Source organism: Rhincodon typus, chromosome 5 (assembly GCF_021869965.1).
Source record: "Rhincodon typus isolate 14 chromosome 5, sRhiTyp1.1, whole genome shotgun sequence".
Taxonomy (NCBI): domain Eukaryota; kingdom Metazoa; phylum Chordata; class Chondrichthyes; order Orectolobiformes; family Rhincodontidae; genus Rhincodon; species Rhincodon typus.
Genome location: NC_063336.1, coordinates 40,060,105 through 40,086,302, shown reverse-complemented (window position 1 = coordinate 40,086,302; position 26,198 = coordinate 40,060,105). Strand labels below are relative to the sequence as shown.

The 26,198-nt window shown below is 39.5% G+C and overlaps 1 pseudogene; it reads left to right on the top strand.

Moving 5' to 3' along the window:
• The window catches only part of LOC109936264, a 60,112-nt pseudogene extending 34,340 nt beyond the window's left edge, over nucleotides 1-25,772 (top strand).
• Nucleotides 25,773-26,198: the final 426 nt, after the last annotated feature.

The window sequence follows — 26,198 nt, the reverse complement described above, 5'->3', positions numbered from 1 at the left end:
CCTATCACCATCCCACCTACCTTCCCCAGCCTCACCCCTCCTCTCTATTTATTTCTGAGCTCCCTTCTCCCTCCCCATTTCTGAAGAAGGGTCCTGACCTAAAACGTCAACTTTTCTGCTCCCCTGATGTTGCCTGGCCTGCTGTACTTAGCCAGCTCCATACTGTGTTATCTCTGACTCCATCTGCAGTTCTTGCTATCTCCAAGGTTGCATCTTTGTCTGGATACAGTGGCACACTCCTGTAATCAGCTTCTCTGAGAGTGAGGCTTTTCCATTGCCTGAGGTTGAGAATTATTGGCTCTTCTTGACTGATCTTAGTGGGAACAATATACACATGGCACTCTTCAGGGAACTTGATTACCAAGTGTGCCAAGAAAGGTGAAGTGGTGCAGGTGGTGAAAGAAACAAGTAAAGCACCATCTGCTGCCCATCTCCCCCTTAGCACCCACAGTTCTCCAAACTGCTAATGCCAGGTGACAAGGTGGTTGGAGGTTAAGGCCAATTCCTTGTGTTCAGCACAAGCACAACACAAACTGAAGGAACAACACCTCATCTTTTATCCTGGCACTCTACAGCTTCTTGTGCTGAAATGTGACTGCATCAATTTTAGGACGTAACCCCTGCCTCTTTTTTTTTTAACTTCACTCATGGGATATGAGCATCGTTAGCTGGGCCAGCACTTTTCACCCTTGAGAAGGTCATGGTGAGCTGCCTTCTAGAACTGCTGCGGTCCATGTGATGTAGGTAGACTCTCAATGCTGTTAAAGAGGGAATTCTAGGATTTTGACCAGCGCCAGTGAAGGAATGCCGATATCTATCTTTCTAAATCAGGATGAGGAGTGGTTTGGAAGGGAACTTGCAGACAGCAGAGTTCCATGTATCTACTGAAATGTTCTTCTTGAGAAGAGTGGTTATCAGTTTAGAAGGTGCTATCTAAGGAACTCTGGCAATTTTTTGCAGTGCATCTGGTGGATAATGCACACTGCTGCTGAGCAACATTGATGGACTGAATGTTTGTGATTTTGTTTTGCATTTGTTCGGTGGCTTTGTTCTTTTATTCCTTTTGTGTTGCATTCAGTTATCTGCTGTATAGCAAATTGCGTCTCATCTGGGCACAACCTTTATTTGCTACTATGTCATTCTTTCTTTTGCACATGAAATCTTTTGTTAATCCTTCCTGTCCTTCAATTTATCTCAGACCTTCTCGAATTCAGTTGTCCTTTCTTCACTTCTGTTGCCTTAAAAACTCTTACTTCTATCTTCCTATTTTGATTAAACAACATTAATACCAACTCTTCCACAGATGCTGCCTGACTTGAGTATTTCCAGCATTTTTGGTTATATTTCAAATTTCCAGCAACTGCAGTATTTTGTTTTTTGAGGAAAAAGTTTGAACTGATTTTAATTATGTTAAGCTGGCATTCATGTGCATATAGTACTGTATATTTTCTTTTAAGAAGCTGTTTGAAAGAACAACTTGTGTAGTCGCAATTCACTGACTCTGACAAAGAATTATTGGGAATGCCATTATTGAAATGGATTGTGGCTGTTCTGTGCAAATTACAGGCTTAAGATTTTGACTACTGTTGTAAAAGTAAGCATTTAAGCCATTGAAACATACTTATCTAACATTAATATATTTGCATTTCCAAATTATTCGTGCAATTCTTAATGCAATGTTATGCAAGTTATAAATGTGGTGTTCAGGTGTGAGTTCAGAAGTTTATAAGTTTCTAAAACACAAATGTCAAAAAAATTGCTGTGATATATAAAAGAGGGCAAATAACTGTACCTCAGTGACCACTTATGAACAAAGCCCTCAAGTGAGGTACACTGTGATTATAGATTATATCCCTCAGAAGTTTGGGTTTACTTCATTCTCTATTAGTCACTAAAGTTAAATGCAAAACCGTGTTTTACATACAAAACACAAATTGTGGATTTGTTTTAACCAAATCACTAAAATTATTCTTCAGTGATCCTATCATTTTCTTAAAAGTATAAAATCTAATATGGTGGTGACGTCCTGGCTGTCATTTATCTACACAATGATCTTAGATAGTAAATCTTAACCAGTTGCATCATGTTTTTCCAACTAAGGTTTGAGATCTTGGGTGTATTATGTTTGACTAAAGTAGAATTTTAACATTAACTATTTTTTGTAAACACCAAAGTTCACAGGTTATAAGAATTGAATCAAGCTTATAACTTCAACAATATTAGTGATTCAAAAGGTGTGATACCTTAGAAAAACAATTCCATTCACTTCATGTGATATTATGAAATGGCTGAAGGTGCTGGGACTACCAATGGTCCCTGACAACATTACAGCACTTGTACTAATGGCTTGTGGTCTAGAACTAGTTGCACCCCTAGTCTTACGTATTCCGGTACTGCTACAACACTGACATCTATCAGACAATGTGGAAAAATAGCCCAAATATGCCCCGGCCACCAAAAGCAGGACATATCCAACCCAGCTACTTATCATCCCATCAGTCTGTAGTCAATCATTAGAACACGAGGAAAAGATTTTTGACAGTGTTACAAAGCAGCACTTATTCATCAATAATCTGCTCACTAGTGCTCAGTTCGGGCTTCGTCAGATTCTCTCAGTTCTAGATGTCCACATCTAAATGTGGATAAAAGATCTGACTTCATGAGGTGAAAGTGATTGCTTTTGTCACACTAAATCAAATGTTGCCTTGATGTCATTAAGTTAATGGTAATTGGAGAAAACTCAATTGACTGGAGTTCAATTTGGCAAAAGGAAAGTTGTTGTAGTTGTTGAAGACTGATCATCTCAAAGCCAGAACCTGACTGCCAGCATTCCTCAGGTTGGTGTTCTAGGCCCAACCATGTCCAGTTACTTCAATAACCCTCTAGCATAATATCAGACATGTTACCCTTGACCAGAAACTGAACTGGACCAGCTATCTTATTAATGTAACTCCCAAAGCAAGTCAGAGGCTGGGAGTGTGATCCACTTGATTAAAAATTTTGTCAACTATCACAAAGCATAAGTCTGGAATGTGATGCAATATATTCCACTTGAAGATGAATTCATCTAGATAATCTTCAAGAGGCTTGATGCGATCCAGGATAAAAGGATCTCCTTGATTGACAATACCTGTACCACTTTAAATTTTCACTCCTGTCACCGTGCAGAATGGTTGCATTTGTACTGTATGCAAGGTACACGACAGTAACTTGCTAAGTCGTCATTGACAGCACCTTCCATAATTGCAACCTCTACTACCCAGGTCGAGGGTAGCAGATGCATAGACACATCACCTGCAAGTTCTTCTCCAAGCCATACAACAGCTTGACTGGAATAAGATCATTGTTTATTCATTGGTGCTGATCAAAATCCTGAAATTCCCTTTCTAACAACCCTGTAGATGTACTGACATCATGTTTACTACAGTTGTTCAATAAGTTGGTTGATCATTTTCCTGAAGACGATTAGGAATTAGCAACAAATCCTATTTTTGCCAGTGCCAATGCATCCCATGAATTTTTTTAAAAGCCTGTTAAATGTATCTAATAGTAAACGTCTAGGACTGTTTTCATCAGACTTGCATCTTTTTTTAAATGACCAGGGGCTGGATAGCTATGAGGCTCTCAATTCACATATGTTCTGGTGGTCAGCATGTAATATTTGTGATGCAAGTGTCTTTTCAGTTTATCCATGACTCTTGCACTTTTGAGAAGCAAGAACCTGCATGATACAGTTATTGCAAACACTATAAAAGTAGTCATTTAATGTACATCAGCCTGTAGATAGAACAAGTCAAAAAACAATCTTGGATCCTGAACACACTCGTAGAACCTGAGATTGTAATGATTATGTGAAGTATGTATGGTTGGTGCAGGGGAACATTGTATCTCCTCACTGGCTAAGTGCATTTTAATTCTAACTACATATTTGCATAAATCAATTAGATTTTTTGGTAAAAATACTTGGTCAAACCAATGTGAAAAATTCACAAATCCTGGATCTTCATAAAGCAATACAATATTGTAATGTTATTTGTCACTAGATCTATTAATTGACCAGTCTGGCTAGTCAGCTATTGTTAATGGAGTTGTATTCCCATTTTACCAAGTTTCTTACATTTCTTTCTCCAACAGTATAAAGAAATCCCTGTTTCAGGGAAACAGTAGACCTAATGTCATTTATTGGACATTAAAAGACAAAAGTCTTTGTGCTTGCTAGTCTTACATGTTTAAAGGAGGAATAAGGCTGCTAAGTTATAACACTTCAGTTGAGAATCAGAAGAGAATGTAAAATTTTATTTTGCAAATGCAACATCTAAGTAGTGCTTCCCATATTAGAACCACATATTACTCCAGTTTTCTTACATTTTACAAGTTAAATTGTATGTTTTGAATTAAGTAACAATCTGCTAATATTTGGTGACACATCCCAGCGACCAGTACATGTCTTTTGTGAAACATTCTACAGTAGAATTTTCTTTCACTAGGATGTGTAAACATACAGTGCTTGATCCTTATGTTTTATATGTTGTTGCGAAGTTGGGTAGCGTACTTGTGGTTTGGGAGACAGGAAGTTAGAATTTGGTGTTTGTAAAATGCTAAGGGGGAAAGCATTGTGTGGTCCCTTTTAAAGATGATTTGCTTTTTTTAAGCTTGGAGATTTAAGAAAAAATGTCTGTGAGCAGTAGCTGGAAAGTTTACAAGTACACAGAGTATGCGAATTGAAACATTTGTATCAAAAGGCTACACAGTTAGCAGGCCAAGCAGTAGTTTTTACCGAGACAACAAGTTTTGAATTTAGCCAATCAATTTGAACCAGGCACTTAGATACCAAAGACCAATTAAATTTAAATCTGATGGTTTTGACAACATAGGATCAATCCTATTACAAGAAATTGATATATCATCAAAGGGTATCAGAGAAGGGGCAGTTGGACAAAGACCAGAGAACTAACTGCTACCTGCCAGATTTAATAGCCTTCAGCTCTTGAGAGAATCAATGGCTCTTAAAGAGAAAGCGACATCTAAAGAACAAAGGTACCCATGGCACAACTTGTTAACATTCCTGACAGAGGAATCAATGGATGAGGCATTGAGCATTCTGGAAGATACGTAACCTGGCTGTAATTTTTTGAGATTAAAATTATATTTTTTAAAATTTTATTTTATGTAAGTGGGACTTGTATTTATTGGAATGGCATACTAATAGAATTTGGTTTTATTTGGGAATAGATAGTAGTTAGAAGGGATTTATTTTGGTTTGTTAATAGTTTACTTCATTTGTTTACTGTTAGAATTAGTTAAATAAATTCTCAGTTGTTGACTGTAAAGTGAGTGTCAGGGGTTTATTTTATTTAACCACTCAAAGTTGTCGAAAGGCATGTTATACCACTTTTCACATTTCTTTTACAGATTATTCGACAAAGTGCTCCTCTTTGGGTTTTTCGGTAGAGTGGGTGAACCTTCATTTTATAACAATATTTACCAGTTTTGTCTATTAAATTACAAATGTTTGCTGCCAGGAGGTGTTTTTTTTTTCTGTTAATTTCCACGTTGTCTTTCCTGTTAAGTTTTTAAAAAGAGACACGAGTACATATCTCAAAATCAAAACCTTGATGTGCCAGGAAAAGTACATTAATGTTTACGCCCTTCATTATCATGCCTCAATTGTTAACCTTTGCTGAAGTTTTTGGTCTTTCTGTTTGTTTCAGCATTTTATCAGTTAAGTCATGTGCTTATGTTTAAATTCTAACTGTTTTTCTGAAAAGTTGTTAGGCCCTCACATGAGGGGATAGGAAGATGTGGATGGGATAGTGGACAGTCAACCTAATGGAACTCATTTACCCTAGTTACCTCTGTGCTAAAGGGAGTCAGTTATGATCTTTCTCTCATATTACCAATGAGCAGAAGCGCTTCAGAAAGGAAATGGAGTCCTGTTTTAAATATGTAGAGCCAATCTATGCTGACCTATTCTGTAACATCTATCAAAGCTGAGAGTAGCACTGACTGCCTCATTGGTTAAACATGTCCTGCATCAGAAATTAAGACTTAACATTCATTTTTAAATTTCTTCATTGTCTAGGAACTCCTTCCTATCCCATCAGAATGCTGTGATACCCTCTGCTCACAGCAAGGCAAATCCATCTTCCAATATTTAATGTCACAGGCATGATGTCTCCTGTCAGTTTTGATCTACCCCTTCCCGATTGGCACCAGCTGGGCTGTCTATTTGGTTAGTAAGTTACTTAAGTGAGCTCTTTGAGATGCCTTGTCCTGGCTTTGGTGTGTTTTGCCCACACTCACCCACACCTATTGTGTAAATAGCATGGCCTTAACATTGATGCATTCAAATATACCTGCACAGGAAATAGAATCATATAATCCTTAGTGTGGAAGCAGGCCATTCACCCCACTGAGCCCACATGGACCCTCCAAAGATCATCCCAACCAGACCTACCTCCCACTCTGTGTCCCTGAAACTCTGCATATCCCATAGCTAATCCACCTAGCCTGGCATCCCTGGACACTATGGGTAATTTTGTATAGTCAATCTGCCTAACCTACCCATCTTCAGACTGTGGTAGGAAACCCACGCAGCCACAGGGAGAATGTACACACTCCACACAGACAGTCACCTGAGGCTGGAATAAAACCCAAGCCATTGGGACTGTGAAGCAGCAGTACTAACCATTGTGCCACTGTGCTGCCCATTCTTAATAGCATGCTCCTAATCAGTGATTTGACAGGAAATTATTCAGTCTGATCTACTGTGAAAGAACAGACATTGATTTGAACAAGTCTTTTTTTGTTTTGTTTAAATTGGGCTTCGTTGATTTTTTTTTCTATCACACTTCTGCAGATAGTATACTGGTTCTGAACAGAGTGACACTTATGTCCCCATGGAGCTCAAACAAGGTTCTTGAGTGGGAGAAGACCATATGGCCCATTGAATGTTCTATGTCATTCTGAGCTTCAGCTTTGATGCTTGTGCGTGCGCACACACACGCGTGCATCCCTTAATGCCATATGAGACCATAGGTTAGATTTTGAGAGAGAAGTACAAATCTTTTTCCCCTGCCCCTCTTCTGTGCCAAGCAGCTGGCTTTAATTTAAAAAAAAGTAATAATCATTAATGATATTTAATTAAAAGCCTGATAGGACTGCAAGAACTGCTGGACTAATAGTGGCACAATCTGCTCCTATGATGCTGCTTGGCCTGCTGTGTTCATCCAGCCCTGCACCTTGTTGTCTCCTCTCCAACACGGTGTTGCTGAGACTGCAAGGAAGCCCAGCGATCAAAGAAGGACACGAGACAGAGGTAAGTCCTGGGTTTTCAGGTCATGGAGGATTGGGGCCCCGAGGGAGCTGAGTGAGTTTTGGAGGCCAAGTGGGGAGATGCAAAGTAGAATTAGAAGGAAAAACCAGTAAAACTTGTGATACTCACTGCCACAACCCATATATTTAAGAATGGAGGGCTATTGCAATCAGTACATTCACTTCCGTGTATTATGAGTTTCTCTGTCCCAGGTGTTTTAAAATCTTTGGGGTTGGTGCCTCCTGAATGATGTGCTGTCTTCCTGCCTTTTCACTAAAGTCATTTTTAAAGATATGGACATCCCACTCATCTTTTTGCCACTCTGCAGTGTATTATGGCAGTGGCGGTTGAGGCTGATGTGTTGGCAATAATTGGCCACATTAAGGTCCTTAATAGACTTGAGGGCAGCTGGGTTGGGGAGCACCTTCCACTGTGTCTTGGGTAATAATGGACATGAATGTGGTGGTCTTTAGGACTAGGTACCCTGTATGTTTTATGTGCCCTCCCAAGCCAAAACACTCTCGGAGGGGGATGAAAGTAAAAATCTGTAATGTTCAGTATAATATATTTAGTGACACTGTATCTACAACCGTCTCAAGAACAAAATTACCAACGTTTTCTGATCTTTGCATGGGGAGGTGAAAAATCCTCTTTGCAGTCCTAAGTGATTTGACTCATCCAGGAAACGTACACAGCCAGGGAAACAATCTCTGAATATTTACCCTGCCAAATCTGTCCATAATTCTGAATATTTTAATGAATTCAACTCTCTTCTTTTGAAACTCTGGAGAATAAAGGCCTAATTTATTCAGCTTCTGTTCAGAGAACAACCCTGCCATCCTAGGGACCAGTCTGTGAACCTGTATTGCCTCAAATGCAATTCCCAATTGCACCCAGTATTCATGGTATGGTCATGCCAAAGCCCTGTACAATTTTAGAAAGATTCAGTGATCCTTGTACTCCAGTCCCCCTGCAATAAAGATTAATGTACCGTTTGCTCTTCTAATTGTTTGCTGTACCTGCATGCTGAGTTCCTTGTCCAAGAACATTCAAGTCTCCCAGAACATCAACTACTTTTCTGTTCTTAAGACAAAAGTGGATAACTGCAATTTCCAGTGTTTACAGTGCATCAGGCTCATTGTTGTCTACTCAAACTGTGTCTGTATGTGAGGTGGAAATCACAATTGAAAGAAATTGTTGAAGGGTTTATCATGGAGCTGAGTGTCAATGACATACTTGAGGCCTTTCAGCTAACATAACTAAGAGATGGGAGAGAAACTGGAGGAAGCAAGCCTTATACAAATAGAAAGTGATACAAGAGGACATATTTTAAGCCTGCAATCTTTGGCAAAATGTGCATTTATCACATTACGGGTTAGAAACAATTTGCTTCAGATAATCAATTACTGTTCAAAACATGCGAAGCATGACTTGGTTTAATCAGATGTTGAAATATTGCAGTAATGAGCAATCAACATTGGTAATTACAGTTCATTTTTAGGCTGAAGTTTCCAAATTTACAGTACTTGTTGGTCACCTTTAGTAAATTCAATATAGTGACAGTTCTCATAGTGCTGTTTAGATAGCACCTCATATTGGTTTCTACACTCACCAGTGACTTCTTTGCTGGAGGATCTTCACTGACTTTGAGATGTTTATTTTATTAAAGCTGCTATGTAAATGTATGTTGACATTAAAGCTTCAATCAATATATTCAATGTAATAGTGGACTACTGATCAATTTTGTCAATGCTTCTGTATGGTAAAGATAGGCATTTCTGTTGTTTTACCCAACTTTGTGATTTCTCATCACAAAATTTTGTTAATATTCCTAAGGCTTGGGAAAAATCAGAATCCATTATTTTGCTAGTGAGAAATGTTTAAACGCTTGCTGGTTTTACTAAAACGGTGGAAAAATTAATTTAAGACTTCATTTAAGGGGTCGATTTATGCTGTAAGAATCAGTCACAGTTCTGTACTTGGGTGATGAAATACAGAACTGGCAAAGTAACACTGTCAGTTCCCACATCACAGAGTCACTTGAATTGTATGCCTGGGCAGTTGCAATCACACATGAAGCTTCACTCACCAGTATCTGAATTATATTTAACAATGGACAGCTGGCATGACCTCAATACTGATAATGAAACATTCACAATTACTTTGGAAGATGCAGCGCTGGAGAATAGTTTAAACTTGACATGGTGTGGGTGTGAAGTTCAAACAATGAGAATTACAGCTTGGGCCCCCTCCTTTCTCATAGCTTGCAGAAATGTGCCACATGACTTCCCTTCCAAATGAGACAATGTTCATTGATTTAATTGAAGTAAAATCAATTTACCTGAACACGCAGTGAAATATTTAGCATGAAAGCTAATGTGATTCACAGTTTGTTTCCTAATTAAATTTAAAATGTTGGATGGTCACCATGAATGTGTTCAGTGTAAAACTGAACTATTCAAAGCAGGAAGTTGTAGGAGGTTGTGTGATTGCAAGCTCAATGGGAAATTCACCATGAGTTGATTCATTTCCAAATGTGCTTGTTTTTCACTATCAACTTGTTTCTCACTTTTAATAAAAGCTTTAGTTGTGCTTGCTCATCTTTTCTCATTTGTAGCTCTGTCTTGAAGTTGTTGATTCCTTTGTTGAGATCAGGTACTAGCAAATATCCTGCCATACTGCACTTAACTAGTCATAGTCATAGGTGACAAGGTAGGAACATAGCAATAAACAAAGTTGGGAAAGAGCAGGCTCTCTCAAAATCCAGGTCAACATTTATTGTGCAACTAATGTAATCAAAAAACAGATCATGTGTTTATTGAGGGAGCTTGCTATGCACAAACTGGGGACCTGTTTCCTACCGTACAATAATGGTTAAATGTTAACAATATTTCATTGACTGAAAGCACTTTGGCATGTCCTAAGATGTGAAAGGCACTATTTGAATAAAAGTTATTTCAACACAACATTTCGGGATTTACTTTATTTACAATTTAACACTACATGGGAAATATCTATCCTATATGGACATTTAGCATTATGAAGTATTTAAAACATGAAAAAAGTTATGCAGCATAACTGGTCTATATGCTATATGCTATATACTATCTTCCACTCCTCTTCATCTATCCCATCTACATATCCTTCCATAGCCCTCTAATATTTACTTAGCATCCTTGAGTGCCTATCTGCTTGTTGCATCAATGACTGCCTGTCGTTGTGAATTTCACATTTTAACCAGACTCTGGATTGAGGTTCCTCCTGAAATTCCTATTGGCTTGTTAATGACTATCTAATGCTTTTGGCCTTTTAGTTCTGGTCTCGTCCTCGAGTGAAAACATATTTTTTACATCTGCCCTATCAAATCCTTTCATGGGTTGGGACTTCTATCCTGTCAGTTCTCAGTCTTGGATTTAACAATAATACTACAAGGCCATCACCTCTCACCCAGTCCCACCACCCCATTGTTTTCTCTCTACTACGGCGTTTTAGACCCAGTGTCCACTTTACGTCCCCGAGTAAAATCTAGCATGAATTTGAACTTCCGACACCAGCCTGAAGCGTGGTGGCTCAGCTTCTTTGCATTTATCCAGCTACATCATTTGGCTTCTTTGTTTACCAGTTCTACAAGTGAGCCGTATGATTTGCCTGAAGCTTTAGTACAATAAACTTATATTTGTACCACTCCTTTTCTTTCCACCATTCAGGCTGCAATTTTAGCAATGTCACAATTCATATTGTTTAGATAAAATTTACTAATAGTTTCATTCATACAAGTTATTTATTTTTAAACATTTTGCGATTATCAGCTTAATCACCAAAAGTGACCTGTGGCGTTTTCCTCTGGGTGAAGTGTTAAACTTATCATCCCCACCAGCCCACCCAACCACCAGCAAATCTCCATCTGTTTCTATGGTCTAGTGCAATTTATAGATGTCCTGGTTGTATCTGAAGAGGAAAAGAAAATTCTCATCGTGACATTACCAACATTCCTCTTTCAATCAAAAGAGATAAATTAATCACCTTTTCAACTGTGGGATTTCACTGTGGAAATGTTGTCCGTAGTATTTACCAAAATACTACATAATCAGTCTACTTAATTGTCCTTGCTTTATTTGAGGGTACATGTTTGGGGGAATTTTTCCACTCTACTTGTCACTTGTCTCAAAGCCTCCTATTGGACAGTCTATGTGGCACTTACATCCAGTGGTAGGCTTATTGATCTGTGCATGGCACAAATAGGATGCTGAGTCTGGTTTAACTACCTCCTGGCCAGAGCTTCTTCACTGCACTTTCCAGGAATACCTGGCAGCATAGCTGTAAAAGCCCTTCCAGGTAAATGCTGAAGTTATTTTGTAGGACCACATGGAGCAGATATGTTTCTCTAGCAGAACAAAGTTTGCTGCTTCAACCCCAACTCCTACCAATCATTTGTAATCCCCTCAACCCCCAATCAACCTTTTTTCCCAGAAGGAACCATGAATTGTATCCGGTCATGTTGTGCCTGAAACCTGCTTCATAAGCATTAATGGGTGTAGCCTTCAAGTTGGGTAGAGCTCTTGCCAGCATTATTGGCTGGCTGGCTAGCTTCCTGGAATGCTTGGCTTCGCTGCTGGATGACTAAAATCTATCTTATTAAATTTACCACATTGTGAGTACTGTACTATTTATCATTGTGGAGCATGCATGTTAGTACTAAGCCCAGTGGGTAATATAGCCATTTTTCAATTGTGTGACAAGTTAGGGGATGTCCTAACATTTCGGGCAATGCTTCTACCAGAAGCTTGGCTAGCCATACCAAAGTGATCCAACAAGCACAGAAATCTTTGGATTCTAGACAACTTCTGAATGACTTCTATTGGTAAATTGACTATTTGTATTAGGGGGACATCAAAAATTCCAGTTAATAGAGCCTCTAGTTGATACAGTGCCCAATAACAGAAAAAGCTTATAACACTTGTTCTGAAGTACCCATCATCTCCACAGGACATGACTGGTTTGTACATGTTCCAATCTGCAAGTTAGTGTGGTTAGTGCATGTTTGAGTAGGCTCCTTGGCATTAAAATGGACTTTCAACCTACCTACACCAGACAGCCATTATTTCCTATACTGCTGGTGGACACTGATCAGAAGTGTCTCATTGGCTATGAATCTTGACGTCATCCTGCAATAGTTTTCTTCAGGTCAGTCATAGCATTCATTGGTTCTGAATGTGGATGAGGACTGGCAAACACAAAGCCTAAGAGTATGATGTTTGTATGGCAGGGATTTCTGTCCTGCCTTCCAAATAGTCAGTGGGCTGTGACTGTGGCTGTTTAAACAGCCGTTTATATCTCTGAGAAGAAGGGATTTCAGATCCTCTCTTGGAAGTAAGACCTGACTCAGAAGATTGCAAGCTAACCTGTGGTCAATGTAATGCCAATGGTAACACTAGCCTGGACTAGAGTTAAATACTGGTCCCAGATTCTTAGACCCATGAGTTCAAGAATATGAATATTAAAGTGCGGGGACTCTCGGGGTATGGAGAAAAGAGTAGGCTTCTGATGGGTGGATGAGAGGTAGAGGAAGCAGCTTCCCAAGGCAGACCTTGCCGAGGGAACGAAAGGCGGGGCGAATAGTGGTAGTGAGTGCCTGATATGGCAAGGAAACACTTGAAAGAGGTGCTGCTCCCTCTTTCCCTCTAGAAGCCAGAGAGGGATATGCTGGGCTTTCCCCCCTCCCCTACTCCCATCCCCTGTAGATCATTGAAGATGTCTCCCCCTACATCTGAGGTCCTCCTGTCAGCATTAAAATTAAGGTCAAGTTGGTTGTGATCGTCAAGTGGCATGTTATATGGCCATTTAAAAATATCAATGAGTAGTGGGAGCTGCTGTCTGTCTCAAATAAATTGTGGCAAGATCAGGTTTTGACCCAATGGCATGAGGGAGCACATCTGAGTGAGACATAACCAGAGTGAATGTATTTTTCCGTGAGTTTTGAGCACAGTGGGAATTTGCTGCAGTGGGTAGGGATGCATTTTGCTTTGTTTTGTGCTTTATAGTTTGTAAGGACGATATTCTATAGTAGAGTAATGGATATTATTTGATGTTTGTCATCATTATTCGCTAATGGGTATGATTGTCCACCTAGAAAAATACCTTATCATTAGTCATAGGTTCAGGGGTCCTTGTGTGGCTGATGAGCCCAATCCTAGGTCCTAAATCTGACCACACATTTGGCAGGTGTTTCTGGGAGGTGGAAGTCGTCCTTGACCTCAAAATCATTGGCATTCCTTTTTCCGGTTCCTTTTCCATACTTTCTCCTATCACCAGATGTTCTCAAGGAATTATGTCATTTCATAGAGGAGCTTCCACTAAGTCAGTTTCTTCTGAATGAGGGTCTTTCATGTGTTGACATTTATGTTGCATTTCTTGAGGGAAGTTTTCAGGAAGTCTTTGAAACTTTTCCTTTTCCTCTTGTCATTCAAGTGCCTTCCTTGAGCTGGATGAAGAAGATTTGGTTTGGCAGTTGGAATTCAAGCATCCTAAGCCCTTGGCCACCCAGCGGAGTTATTTTCAGATGATCATGGCCTTGATGCAGGTGCTATTGGCTGTTTCATGAACACTGATGTTAGTATCCCAGTCTTTCCAGCTGAGGCTGAAAATCCCTGTCAAACAGTATTGATTGTACTTCTTAAAAGTATTGAGGTGGCATTTGTGCATAGTCCACCCACACAGAAGAACCAGAAGGATGAGTGCCTCATACACAAGGATCGTGGTATCAGCATGGATGTCATGGTTGTCAAAGATTCTCATTCTTAGGCTTCCAAAGGCAATATTCTCAGAATGGATCCAGTGTTGAATCTTTGCATCAATGTCAGCCTTAGATGAGGGATGGCTTCCCAGGTAGGGGAACTGTTCCACATTTGGAGGATTTTTCTGTTGATTTTAATGGAGGGTTGGACCGGACAGGGATAGTACAGGATTTGAGTTTTCTTGAGGCTGAGGCTGAGGCTTATTTTTCAGTTTGCTTTCGAGAAGGCATTAAGAGAGGCTTGAAGATTTTCTTCCAAGAGAGCAGAGATGAGAATGTAATCTGTGTACTGAAGGTTGATTTTGGTTTCTTCTTGGATTTCAACTGGTTGACATCGACTACAGAATGGATGGAAAATTGTCAATGTTCACACCACAAGATGAAGAATGCTGGTGATGGAGAAAAGGGTGGAAGCAATGTTACATTCCTGTTTGACCCCGGATTATGTCATATTACCCCATTGGAGAGGATCATTGCCGACATCTTGACATGGAGGAGATGGAAGAGGTTGATGTATTTCACTGGACAGCCAGCCTTTACCAGGGTCTGCCATAGCACTACCCAATTGACTGAGTCAAAAGACTTGGTCAGATTGATGAAGATCATGTAGCATAGTTGGTATTGTTGCTGGCAACTCTCTTGCAATTGCTGAGCAGTGTAAATCATGTTCATACTTCCACAGTTTGCTTGGAAACCACATTGGTTTTCAGGAAGATTTCCTTCGAGTCTGGGAGAAGGTATCTAGTGAGGTTTTGGGCAATGATCTTCCCAGCAATGGAGAGTAGGGATATTCCATGGGAGTTCCCACAGTCTACTTTGTCTCCTTTCTTGAAAGCTGGTGATGATGGCAGCATCCCTGAGATTGGCAGGGATTTCTTCTTTGTCTCAGACTTTTAGGATCAATTGATGGAGATGGTGCATAAGTTCTGCTCCTTCAAACTTAAAATTCTCTGTTGGTATCCCATCTACTCCTATGGCTTCTTTGTATGTCTAGTGGTGGCTTCAACTTCTGCCACACTAAGTGAGACTCTAAGATCATTTTTGATGGGGAGTTGGGGGATTTCCTTAAACACATCCTTGTCAACAATTGTATTATCGTTTAGGATTTCTTTGAAATGTTCTCTTTATTAAAGGCTGATGTTTTCTCTGTCTCGCAAAAGGATTCCACAGCAGTTTGAGGTCAAGGGTGTAGGGTCCATACATTGCCTTGGTGGCACTGAAGAAACCCTAATTGTCATGGTTGTCAGCAAGTAGTTGCAGCTCCTTAGCTTTTTTCAATCCACCATCGGTTCTTTATTTCCCTCGTTCTTCTTTATAACTTGGACTTTGCTGTTTGATGAGTTCTCCTCTTTGCCTCACTGCTGAAGTAGTTTTTCCAGGCACAGTGAGCCTTCCTCTGCTTGTCAACGAGGTATTGGATGATATGGTAATTCTTGTCAAACCAGTCTTAGTGTTTGTCAACACAGCAGGTCAGCCAACATCAGAGGAACAGAGATAGTAGGAACTGCCGATGCTGGAACAGAGGCAGCATCAGATATGGCCTGACCTGCTTTGTTCCTCCAGCTCCATATTGTGTTGATTCTGACTCCAGCATCTACAGTTTTTGCTATCTCTCAGTCTTAGTATTTCCTGGTCTTGTAGCTGACGGTTTCTTCACAGTTTGAGATGAAGGCTGTTTTCAGCTCTTTGCAGATTTACTCCACTCCATTAGAAAAAAACTCTTCAGAGATTTTGGTGAAGACATTTTTCAAAGTTCACTAGTCTGCTTGGCTCTTCAAGTTGTTTCATGTTGATCTTTTATTCTGAACTGTTTCTTTTGTCTTCAACTGCTTCTGTTGGCATTTGATGGACATCGAGGAGCAGATGAACTGGTGATCTGTCCAGCAGTCATCTGCACTGGTCATCACTTTGGTAATGAGGTTATTCTTTTGGTCTCAGAATTGAACAATGGCAGAGTTGATCTTGTACCAGTTCTTTGATCATGGATACCTCCAAGAAGTCTTGAACTTGCCTGTTTTGTGAAACAGGTTGTTGGTGATAACCAGCTGTTCAACACATTTAGTGAGAATCACATTGGAATTCCAATTCCTGACTCCTTCCTTTTCAATGGTTCCTTTCCAGAGATGCGAGTCCATTCCATTTCTGCTATTGAAGTCTCCAAGGAGTTTGATTTTATTTTCCTTAGCAATGGTGAGTATGATGTCTAAGGTGGAGTAGAAACCTTCTTTGGATTCATGAATGGCATCAAGGTTTGATGCACAGGCACTCACAATCATTGCCTGCAGGTTTTTTGCAAATTGTAGATGAGAGTCATCAGATGATTTTTGATACCAACAGGGAGCTCGGAGTTGATGAGTTCATTCTTGATGGTGAATCCAATCCCATGCTTCCTGAATGGATCCTTAGGTTTTCCTCGCCAGAAGATAATGTAATCGCCTCCTTCCCTCAGCTCCTGTTCACCTGCTCCGAGTCTCCTGCAGGGCAGCGATATTAGTGTTGAAGTGCCTGAGTCCACAGGCAGTGAGGGCAGTTCTTTGGAGGAGAAAACAGACTTAAGGTTTCGGGTCCGGTGACCCTTCCTCAGAACTTATTGGCTGAGGCATCTAATGAGAACTCAAAGAGGCTGTCAAGTTCCTAAATAACACCTAAAAGACACAAGTAAACAGGTCCACGTTGAATGTATGTAGCTTCTAGCAAGCATAAATAAGCCACATTATCTTAAATTGTTTTTGCTTGTGGCTGTTAGCACATTGAGGATTGTTCAACAACTGCTGTGCAATCACAGAATCACATCTTGCAGCAGATGTTCTGTTTCAGGTTTTGCAAGCGTGGATTGATTCAGTGTAGGCTCTATTCATTCCATAATGGACGACCCAAGGAACAGACCATACTGAACCAAGTTGGGTTTGCAAAACCTAAAAGAAAACGTTTGCTGTTAGATGTGATTCCACAACTGGATTACTGTTGCTGAACCATCAAGCATGTCCTTATAGTTACACTAAAAAAAATGCAGATAATCATGAAGCTCATAATGTGGTTCATTTATGCTTGCTCAAAATGACCCTTCTTCAGAACATTCTATTCCTCTGATAAAAATGGATAACTTTACACCTATCCTCGTTAAACTCCATCTGCCAAATCTTGACCCATCCACCTAACCTATCCATACCTACTTATACATTTCTTATTTCTTCATTACAACATCACTGCAGGTTGCATTCAGTCAGCCCTCCATCAGTGTGCATTAACTTCCCAATTTCCACATATTAGCCTTCCCAACCCATATAACTCTCTTTGTATTTATATAAGAAGCAAATATATTGCAAATACTGGAAATCAGAACCAAAACAAGGCAAAGCAGGAAACAGACAAGAAGTCAATCAGTATTTTTGAAGACATCCTCTGGACAGATGATGATTAACAACTTTTAGCTTTTGCATCTGTCCCCTTTGCTTTTGATTTCCCTATTTCTTTTTGAATCATCCACTTAATTTGGTCTCAAATGCAATTTTAGACATTTCTGTATGTGAACCATATCTCCAAAAATTTATATGCACGGAGAACAGCACAGAGTCATAGTTGTACAGAACAGAAACACACCCTTCGGTCCAACTTGTCCACGCCGACCAGTTATCCTAAAATGATCTAGTCCCATTTGTCAGCATTTGGCCCATATCCCTCTAAATCTTTCTTATTCATATACATATCCAGATGCCTTTTAAATTTTGTAATTGTACCCAATTCCACCACCTCTTTTGGCAGCTCATTCTATAGATGCACCACCCTCTGTGTGATAAAGTTGCCCCTCAAGTCCCCTTTAAATCTTTCCCCTCTCAGCGTAAACCTACAGCCTCCAGTTTTGGACTCCTAGGAAAAAAGACCTTGGCTAATTACTGTATTGGTTTGCACTGATCCACTAATGACCATTTGACATCTTGACATAATTTCATTCACTGTCGTCTGACACGTGTTCTGTTTTTAATTCAGGGACAAACGCCTTCATGAAATCCAGATCATTCACAAACAATGAATTTCCCTTTGCCTGCGAAATCTCACATTTCTTGAATAGCCTGTTAACATTCACACCACACCTAACTATTATTTGTATTTTGTTATGCCTTCTCTAATACTTCTAACTCACAGCAGCTGTTGGATCCATAGTCTACAGCTTGTCCCAAATTTCTTTTTTTTGAGCCAGTTCGTCTCCACCATTGGAAAATAACTGAAACCTCCATTAATTTATGATTGAGTTAAGCTCCCACCTCCATCTTGTCTCTCACATGAACCACTTTTTGCCTGCTCCCTCCTCGCCTGTCATTTATTACTAAATGGAGGAGTGGTGCCTGACATTCAAATTAGATACTTGGTAGCGAATGCTGAATACCAATTTACAAAACTTAGAAAACTTTACTAACCAATTTATATAAAAGCTGATGCAAAAGGGAAATGATAACTTTAAAAAAAAGTCTTGAAGATGAGCCTCTAATCTTCATGAAAGCTGGCTGAATTTGTATTTTCTTTACATCATTCTGCAGTGCAGTAAAATTTTGGATAAAACCTTGGTCAGGAAATGTCTCATTCTCAAATGTTGAGACTATGAATCTATATTTATGTGGAGAAGTGGAAGTTATTGGATTATTTGGACACTTTCTGGATTAAACAGTGTTTCATCAAGGAATACACAATGGTATTACCATTGCTGAATCTCCCATTGAAGACACTAGTTGCAGAGAGGATTCTTCCCTAGTTGGGTTGTCTAGAACCCACGGTCACAGTCTCAGGATACAAAGTAATCCATTTAGGACTTAGATGAGGGAATATCACATTGGATAGAAAATCAACCATGATCATATTTAAGGGGAGACAAGGATTAAAGGGTTAATGGCCTACTTCTGCTCCGAGTATCTCCATGCATAAATTATTCATTTGTGTTGCATTATTTTGGTAAGGATCTATGAAGTTACTAAGCTAAGAGAGATAAGCTGTTACAAAAGGGATGATCTTACAAAATAATTGGCCTCTTAAGGAACTATTCAGGAAACAATAGGAAATGATCTCACTAACACGATTATTATTTCTAAATAAACCAATTCGAAATTGAACAGTCAACACCAAGTCAATCCAAGGTTGACCATGCATTAATAAGCCAATCAGAGATCAGGATGGCTGGCCAGTAAGGGCTAATAACTGGTGAGTTCTACTGGTTCTGTCCACAAGAAAAGAATACTGAAGACAGAAGGAGAACTTCAATCAACAGAAAAGAATAAGAGATCTGTGCAGTGTCAAATAGTGGTACAAACTGGAATCATTAAGTAGATTGACTGAAAATTGTTGCTTTTGTTAAAAATTACTTCTGTTGTCCTTATATATTATAGAATAGGTCTTGTAATGAATCAGGATTAGTAACAATTTAGATTTTTTCTTTCAAACTCAGTTTATAATTTTAATTGTTTGGACTCTTACGATGTCCCTACCTCTGAGCCAGGAGACCTGGGTTCAAGTCTCACCTACTCCAGAGGTATGTAATAACATTTCTGAAAAGATTGATTAGAGAATATATATAATTATGTTTGACTTAAAAGGCTAAAGTTCACCTCAAGATCTTACAGGCATCATTCTTCATCCACAACCAAGATCTATAAGTGTTCATTGAATGGCCTCTGAAGGGCATCAACTCACCACCACCATGATCATTTGCCTCCCTGGCAGGCAAGAAAAGTGGTTAGTTTCCCAATCCGGAAACTGTGGTGATATGTCTGTTGGGTTGTAGTGGGCAGAAGAATTTATTCCAATTAGCCCAAATAATGGGCAAATAGAGCCATTGGTAGGGCCATGGAGGTGCCTCCTGAAAGCCATCCCACTGCCCTTGGCCCCAACTTTCCTGACCCCATCTCCCCTCCTACCCCACCACCACATGAGAAGAGCACGTAAAGCACTTACCTTCATGCCAATGAATCCTCTAAGGAGTAGACTTCAACCAACAGACTGGCCAGACCAACTGCCGTCAAGCCTGCAGCTATTGAAATAATGAGCTTTCTTTTCTAAAAGAAAGTGATAAGCAATGAACAATAAAACAGAGGTTAACCAGGATTGGACTGTTAATACTAAGACAATCTTTCCAAATCACATTAACACCATAGTGATGAGTGTTCTTCAAAATGCAATGTATCATATATCTTCTACTCTGTGCAATACTTCAATATTTACACAGAAGTGATAACCTGTAGTATGTTATGGATCGATCTAACATGACTTAGAAAAAGGAAATTTTTGAGACCTGGAATGAACATCAAAGCAGACTCCGAACATTGACTTTTTCGTAAAATGCTTTTATATGCAACACCAAAATTCAACAAAAATGACAGAAAGCAATTCCCTATTTTTTACACACCTTTCTGTTTAGCTCCTCCCTGAATAGAGGCCTAACCTTGTACTATTGGCGTGTCAATATAGTGACCATGGTTTACTTGAGTTCATCCTATTGAATTTCTTTATATGATGAAGTTAAATAAATTTTCAGTTGCTGACCATGATTCTTAGCCACCCCACCCCACCCTGCTCCCAGTGACACTGCAGCAGGAGCAGCTGAAAAGAAGTAGAGGTAGCTTATTAACAAGTTACAGCAGTTCTGGCTGAATTCAGGTCTTTTTATTCTGTTAATATTATCAAATGACTTAAACTACTATCCAAGAGCAAAACGTGTGCCAATAATTTTTCTGACTCTATCCGAATAATGTCTGACTGAAATGAAGCTCTCCCCTCCTTGACTAACAAAACTATGCTGTACCACAAACTCAGCACACTATGGTTTTCATTACAACTGAACTTTTGGCTTGTGCCAAAATAGACTTTAAACATATTATCACATTTTTCTTTTACACAAAACATTAAAATGCTGTTTCTATAAAATGCCATCTGCTGTCTGAGGCACTGACAGCATTAAAAAATGTTTGATCTACACAACTGATTTCCAGACATAGAGAAAAGCTGGATGGAAATACATTATACTTTTCACATCAGAAGTCTCATAAATAATCAGGAAACTGTAGTAAAAAATAATGTCAAAAACTGTCAACTTTCAGGGTATTGTTCACAGAAATATAATTTATATACAAAAGAGCCTTTTCTCAATATTTTTTCAAAAACCATGTTTATCCTACTGACATTCATTGCGGTTTCATTCCATGATGACCAGCATCTTTCTAGGTATTTCCAATGTTGCTGCGCTTCATTAATAAACCACCTCGAAACCTTTTCTTCAAATTACTTAAATCATTTTAAATTACCCTATTAGATAACACAGTGTGGAGCTGGAGGAACACAGCAGGCCAGGCAGCATCAGAGGAGCAGGAAAGCTTATGTTTCGGGTTGGGACCCTTCTTCAGAAAAAGCGTCCCAACAAGAAACATCAGCTTTCCTGCTCCTCTGATGCTGCTTAACCTGCTGTTTTCCTCCAGCTCCACACTGTGTTACCTCAGACTCCAGCATCAGCAGTTCTTACTATCTCTGAGTGAGTTACCATTACTTTGTAAGTGCTTTAACATTGCACATTTGCAGAAGAGATAAAATACACCGAGACTAAATCTGCCATTCTTTAGATGTGAACTTTGCACTGGTTGCAATCTGACACATATCTACTTAAAACTGCCAATGTAACATAATTTTTCAACCATGGATAAAGACAAAAAAAGTACAGGTAACTATAAGCCAGTCAGCCAGTCAGTCCAGCACCTATTGTTGGAAAAATGCCCATTATAAAGGGCATAACAGCGAAGTATTCGAAAATACATAATCTAATCAAGCCAGAGTCTGCATGGTTTCATGAATGGGAAATCATACCTGACAAATTTATTAAAATTCTTTGAGGAGGTAAGAAACAGGATAGATAAAGAAGAATCTTTAGATGGTGTTTGATAAGGTACCACATGGAGTCGGATATTGGCATGGATAGAGGATTGGCTAATTATTAGAATACAGAAAGTAGAGATAAAAAGGGTATTTTCAGGATGGCAATCTGTAACTTCTGTCCACTGTTATTTACAATATATATCAATGACATGGATGATGGAAGTGAATGTACTATCACCACTTTGCTTCTGATGCAAAAATAGGTGGGAAATCAAGTAGTAAGGATAGCACTAGAAACCTGCAGAGGAATATAGACTGGTCAAATGATTGGGCAAAAAAAGCTTAGCAGATGAAATATTTGAAAAAATATGAAGTTATGCATTTCTGATAGAAGGCATAATTTCTGAGTAACAATTTGCCCTTTAAGACAAAGATGAGGAGAAATTTCTTCTTTCAGAGGGTAACAAATCTATAGAATTCTTTGGCACAGTGGGCTGTTCAGCTGTGTTGTTAAGTATACTCAAGGCTTAGGTAGACAGATTTTCAATTCGTAAGGGAATCAAGGGTTATGGGGAAAAGGCAGGGAAATGGAGTTGAGGATTATTAGATCAGCCATGATCTCATTGAATGGCAGAGCAAACTCATTAAGTCTAGTAGTCTACTTTTGCTCCTATGTGTTATGGTCTAATGATATCCTATTGAAACTGATGACGTAGTGTTTTAGTTTTTGTCTGACATTTTTGGTTATCTGGTGACTAAGTAATGATTACTAATAAAAAGAGATGGTGTAGTTATGCTTTCATAAGAACATAATTAAACCGTCCTGCTGATAATCTTGATTAACTGCAAAGGGAGAAAAGCCACAGATCATTATCATCGTAATACCAGTTACTTGATACTTTTCTCATGGAATCATACAATTTTCATTATTACATCATAGTAAATAAGTTGCTTCTTTAAATGTGCTGTGCTAAAGTATTTTTTATGTTATCACATAACTCATCAATTCCACATAAGCATGCACAACAAAGAGCTATAAGCCTGTTACAGCAATTGCAAAAACCATGATAAATGTTGAAAGTCTCATTTTATTCTCATTAATTAATTTTTGTACTTCTTTGTCACTAAGATTAAGAAAATCTGATCAGTTCACTCTGTATTAAGCACACCCAACAAAAACAATTCTTTAATGCTGGTCTTTGTCTCAGCCCTGAACTAACATTTCTCTCTCTTGTTTCTCTCCTACCTATTTTCATGCTGTCTCCAAGTTCACCTCATCGAGGAGACCTATCTCCTGTTCCTCGACCGTATTTCCACTAAATTGCTGATTACCCCTTCTGGTCCCAATGTTAGTTACTATAACCGGTTCTCTCTTTTTAGATGTTGTCCCTCTCTCCTTTAAATCTGATGTCCTTACCCCTTATCTCGAATAAACAGCCCACTTGACTTCAAGACCTTTACAAACTACCCTCCCATCTGCAATGTCCCTTTCTTCCAAAACCCATTCCCATCTTTCCCAGAACTCCAAGTTTGAATCCTTCCAATAAGATTGCAATCCCTGCCTCAGGAACAAAATGGTTCTTATCAAAGCCACAAATGACAACCAATTGACAAAAGAAAAGTTGGTCTCCTCATCCTTCTCTAATTATCCGCAGCCTTTAACAATGTTGACCACATCAATCTTCTCCAATGCCTTTCCAATATTATCCACCTGGGTGGGACTGCATTCATGTGGTTCCACTCTTATCCATCTAACTATTGTTGACAGAGATCACTTACCATCATTCCCCCACCATTATCTCTGGTGCCTCCAAAGATGCATCCTTGGCCTACATCTATTTCTCATCTATCTGTTGTTCTTTGGCGCCATCATCTGAAAGCAGAGTTCTATCTCACAACCACCTCTCGACAGTTCTACTGTTGCTAAATTATGACTGCTTATCTGACATCCAGGTCTGGTTAAGCAGAATTCTTTTCTGATTAAGTATTGAAGAATTGGGGCCACTGTTTTTGATCTCCACTCTAAACTTCATTCTCTAGCTACCAACTCCATTCCTCTCTCTGGCAACAGTCTTTTGTAACCTTGGTGACATATTTAGCCCCAAGATCACAAACTTTATGTTTGTACTATCTTTAGAACTATCTATTCCCACTTCCATAATATCATCCAACTTCATCCCTGTTTCAGCTTATCTGCTGCTGAAACCCTCCTTTGTGCCTCCACTGAACTACTCCAAAGCCTCTGTAAATATGAAGTCAATCAAAATTCTGCTGCTTAAGGTAAACTCTCCCCTCACTTGATGCATGGTGAACCTCAGGTTATATCACCACCAGTGGTCTCTCTCTCTTTCTCTAATGAGAAAGGAGTCCTATGGTCCAGTAGAATAATGGTGACTTTACCTTATCCCTTGTTTCTTAACTCACAGTAAGTCTTTTTCCTCTTTGACCCTAATGCTCACCAATGTACATCAGCTCACAGTCAAGCGATGTCTTGATTTCATAGTTCTCATCTTTCATTGTTTTCAAATCCCTCCATCTCTTACCCTTCCAGCTTTCTGTAATCTTCTCCAGCTTCCCATCCAGCTGATATATCATTCATACCCCTCTAATGATCATTTCTGTACATTCTTCATTTTAATTCTTACAACATTGATGGTTGTGCCTTTTATTGCCTAAGTCCCAAGTTCTGGAATTCTTTACCTTCATCTCACCACCTCATGTTCCTTCCTTATGGCATTCCTTATAATTGGTCATCCACGCTATTATTTTCTTTGGTGGCTCGGTATCATGTTTTGTTTCGTAAAGATCCTGTGGGACGTTTCTTCATGTTGAAGGTGCTACAGAAACATCAGTTGTTGTTGTTCAGTCGATCTGTGACAAAGCCGCAGAAAATCTTACGCTTTGCGATCAGAATTTTATGACGTTCAGATAATGTAGTCACAACAAGGCTTAAGTGGACAGATTGTGATTCACTAGATTTGCTGCAATTTTTGCTGGTGGAAGGAAATCACTGACAGTGTCGCGTGTTCTTTCCATTTGCAGACTCCGAACTTGGATTTCCCGCAGAATGCAGATGAAGCGGGAAGCCTGCTGGACGCAGGGGATGGAGCAGAGAAATCTGGCTCATTCCCAGAGATCTTGCTTCCTCTCACTTGCCAGCAGTGTGGCACTGTGCTGGATAACTCAGTACAGCAACTTGTTTGGTTGGTCAGCTCTGTCCAAGGTGTGTCTTTGATGGCTTGACCCATGGTTTAGGGGAGGAAAGGGAAAAAGAGGACTTAGGAGGAGTACAGAGCAGCGAGGAAAAAGCGACAAGGTTCTCCTTTGCAAGCTGTGCATTTTTATCTCAGTCACCTAATGAGGCACATAAGATATGTAAGCGGTGAAAAGCCGTACAAATGCTTGCATTACCAGTATGTTTCTGCTCACCTTGACAATATCAAGAGACATGTCCGCATTCATACTAGTCAGAAGCCAATTAAATGTGATTGGTGCAATTATGCCTGTGGCAACTTGGCGAACCTGAAGCAACATGAGCGCATCCACTCAGGCGACAAACTATTTGAGTGCCATGTCCGCAATTACAGTTGTAACCAGAGTATGAATCTCAAACGCCACATGCTGAGGCACACTGGAGAGAAGCCACTCAAATGTCCCCAGTGTGAGTACACCACTGGACACTGGGACAATTACAAAAAGCACCAGAGGACACAAAGATGGATGTACGGATCCCAGAAGGACTTCCAGAAACAAAGATTAGCTAGACATGACAGGCCTCATGAACATGGATTGATTACTCTTTGTTCAGACCTATAACATTGTTACACATGACTGTGCACGTTCGATCACTCAAGGACAAACAAATGGGTGGATTACATTTTAATCGCATTTCATTTGTGATTTTTTTTCTAAGCAAAAGTCTGATTCATTTGTTGCCGCATGTCCCTGAGATACTTGAGTTACAGTCAGGCCTGTCTCACAGTGTGTGCTTCTTGACAATACGCCAAAACATGACATTCCGCACCAAACTCTGCTAGTGTTACTGGAGTCATAGAGTCATACAGTGCGGAAACTGATCCTTCAGTCCAACCGGTCCACGCAGACCATAATCCCAAACTAAACTAGTCCCACCTGCTTGTGCTTGGCCTATATCCCTCCAAATATTTCCTATTTATGTACTTATCTAAATTTTTTTTAACTGTAACTGTAACCACATCCACCACTTCCTCTAGACGTTTCATT